The sequence below is a fragment of the Mustela nivalis genome (assembly GCF_964662115.1).
Source record: "Mustela nivalis genome assembly, chromosome: 8".
Classification (NCBI taxonomy): Eukaryota; Metazoa; Chordata; class Mammalia; order Carnivora; family Mustelidae; genus Mustela; species Mustela nivalis.
Window position 1 is genome coordinate 87,095,234 of NC_139027.1, and position 3,804 is coordinate 87,099,037.

The window sequence follows — 3,804 nt, forward strand, 5'->3', positions numbered from 1 at the left end:
AATCATCACAGATATATTCAGAATATTTCATCCCAAAGCAACAGAATACACATTCTTCTCTAGTGCACATGGAACATTCTCCAGAATAGATCACATCCTCGGTCCTAAATCAGGACTCAACCAGTATCAAAAGATTGGGATCATTCCCTGCATATTTTCAGACCACAATGCTCTAAAGCTAGAACTCAACCACAAAAGGAAGTTCAATCATTCTTTCCAAAGTAAGAAATAAAGTGGCTTAATAAACAAAATGATATATAAGACTTGAATACTGCAAGGATTTTTTTAAGTCTCCACTATTCTGGAAAGTGCATCCTACTTTTTTAGTCTGTAATTTAAAATATCTTGAGCACAAGTATGCAAATATTAGGTTACATCTATATTGATAATATGAAATCTCTGATATCTGTCCCAGCCATTCAAAGAAAACTCCAAAAGTGCTAGGTTCTAAGGTTCCACCTGATTACTATGGAAGGGACTCCTTGAGGGCAGTCCTGATGCAGTCAGCCTTGAGAAAACATGTTCCAAATGCCATCCCCAGTGGTGAGGAAGAAAAGGGAAGCAGATGGAGGGGGATGTCAGAAGACAAAAACCTGATTAGGAGTCATAGTTCTTAATTACAGAAACAGAAAACAGAAAGTTCAAGGGTGTCCATTCAGGGGTCTGAGTTGTATCCTGGTAAAAACAGAAAACACAGACAGAGAAGCAACATCGACAAAGTTAGCTCAGGCATAGTTGTCAGACTTTAGAGATAGTCTCAGCTGCAATGCTGTGCCCTCTAGAGGCCTGCATTACCTAGCTATGTGCCCTTTTCATTGATTTCCCATATTTACCCTGCTGTAGCCCTGTTGCTCCATATCTATTTATAGATTTACTTGTCTATATCCCCCCCTTGATCATAAATTCTTTAATATTTGGTTTCATGTCTTATTCAACAGCATGCAATGCAGTGCATGGTACATAACAGGTGTCCAGCAAATACTTGGTAAATAAGCAAATTAATGCATAGATGAGTAACTACAGGAAGGGGTGCACATTTCAGGTCACAAATTCCCCACTTTGAGTCCCAACTGGTAGCATTCCAAAGCTGAGAAGTTTGCCTCAGGAGAATGCAATAAGAGGCTGAATAAAGCCAACTAAAATTCTGACTGCTTTTTATTATCACCCTCTTCTGGCAGTTCTAAACAATGTCGACAATAAAATACCCTGGGGTAAAGGGGGTAGATCTCGAATCAGCCGTAAATTCTATTTATTTTTATTTATATAGTTAATCTATTTTGAGATGGGGGCACAGAGGGAGAGGGACAGAGAGAATCCCAAGCAAGCTCCAAACCCAGCAAGGAGCCCACATGGGGCTCAGTCTCACGACCCTGAGATCACGACCTGAGCTAAAATTAAGAGTCAGACACCTAACCGACTGAGCCACCCAGGCTCCCCTATTAGCCCTAAATTCTAAACAATTATCTGGTTTCTACCAAGTTTTAGCCATATTTATGTAACTTCATATTAGCACCTTTTTACTGTGTAAAAAAGTTGTCTATATCGCCCACAGTTGGCAATTTTAGATTGTAAGTATTTTTTGCTGTTTGGTTTCATGTCTATTTAACTCTGTTTGGAAGTTAATTCAAAAAACAGGCAGGCATAGAGCCAGCCTCTGTAACTATCACACAGATGCAGCCAAGCCTGCTTCCTTTCAGGGTAAGTTTGTTACAGTTCAGGATCCTTCAAGTTCACTTCAGGTAAAATTTGTGCCCCTGCTGTGTAGGAGTACCCCTGTGTTTAAACAGTAGTAGACTCAGAACAAACAATGATAGCACAGTGATTGTAAGAACAAAGAAGCAAAATCTGAATTTCTTCAATTCTGCCATTTTTTGTGACTACAGTTTTGTATGTATTCAGAATTTAAAATAGTGAAATTTAAAGAACTGGAAACTGCAAGGTATAAAATTTTTGTTTAGTAAATGCAAAGTTTTGTTGTTAGAGGAAACAGTTTGCTGATTTTGAGTAATATCTTTAAAATGGAAATTTACTCTCTTCTCTGGTTGTCAGTTAACAGTTTTAAAACTCAAAAGTGAATCAAGAAAATGAAACATTGGGACACCTGGGTGGCTCAATGGATTAAAGCCTCTGCCTTCAGCTCAGGTCATGATCCCAGAGTCCTAGGATCGAGCCCCACATCGGGCTCTCTGCTCAGCGGTGAGCCTGCTTCTCCCCTCTCACCCTGCCTGCCTCTCTGCCTACTTGTGATCTCTCTCTGTCAAATAAATAAATAAAATCTTAAAAAAAAAAAAAGAAAAAGAAAAGAAAACATTACATCAGTGGTATGATTTAGTAACTGAACTGTATAGGAAATGTAGGTCATCTTCAGTCAGAACAATTCCCCCCACCAAAAGAATACTTTTAGAAATTTTCAATGAAAGAAAACTATGGTAAAACTATGCAGAATTCCAATGAAGATTAATTTATACAGAAGAAGGGGGAGGAGAAGAAAGGAAGGAAAAAGGAAAGATAAAAAGGAAAGAGAGAACAAAAAGAAAAGACAAATTACCTAACCCCAATGACCAGTTTAAATAGTTTCAGGCCCTTAACCACTTACCAAGAAAGTTAGAATGCTACTCAGTCCATTCACAATGATATGTATTTTTAGGTCTTCTGGTAAACCATTTCAAACTACCCCAGGAGTCAAGACACTAATATCTCCTGTTGTGCTTAATCATGATGTAATAAATTAGAAATTACAGTGCCCCAGCTATAATCAGGAGCACTGCAAATGAAATCATATCCACCGCCCTCCCAAACTCTCTTTACAGTGAGACATTTGCTTCCCAGCAAGCTGGCACAGATAGAACCACCCCCAACTCAGACAAGCTTGCATGCACATTGCTACAAGGTTCTATATTTCTGAACATCTCTAGTGAGATAAACTACATTGTCTAAAATGAAATATTCTGTTCTCTCTTTGGGTTGGTTTGTTTGTTTGTTTGTTTGTTTTAGACTACCATTTCCCATGAGGCACCTGGGTGGCTCAGTTGGTTAAGCATCTGCCTGCCTTTGGCTCAAGTCATGGTCCCAGGATCCTGGGATCAAGCCCTATGTTAGGCTCCTTTAAGGAGCCTGCTTCTCCCTCTCCCTCTGCTCCCCTGCTCCTGCTCTCTTGCTCACTCTCTCTATCTCAAATAAATAAATAAAATCTTTTAAAAAAAAAAAGAATACCATTTCCCAATAGTCACAGAGCAGAAAGGCCAAATTCAGCACCCCAAAATGGATGCTGTACAGGGAATTTAATTGACCAAAGCCATGTATGTCTTTTAGGATGAAATCCAGTACTTCCAGACTGGGTCTAATGATCTCATTGCCATTTATCCTAAAGCAGGTGTGCAAAATTGCTCAGGAAGATAGGAAGTCAAAGATCCAAGTCTTTTCACGTACATACCCTCATGTGTAATATAGGGTTAATACTAGTACATTTCACCTCCAATGTCCTGGTTATTCCCCTTGGCAAAGCAAGTGGCAGTTGAATAGTGCTAGGCAATATGCATCAAAACACAAAGTACAGGCACATATGCACACACACATACACATGCACGCACACACACACAAAACATACAGAGTCAGGCAGCAATGTCATCTGCCTCTTCCCAGATGTATATGTGGAAGGAAATTTTCCTAAACCTCTTCCCTAAACCTGACCCTGCGGATTCCCTCAGCTCTGTTTCCTTATAATCTTATTTTATTTTAGATTTTCTCCTCATATCTTCCTCCTTCTTCCATTAGCTCCTGATTGTGGAAGAAGCAGAGAAGAAA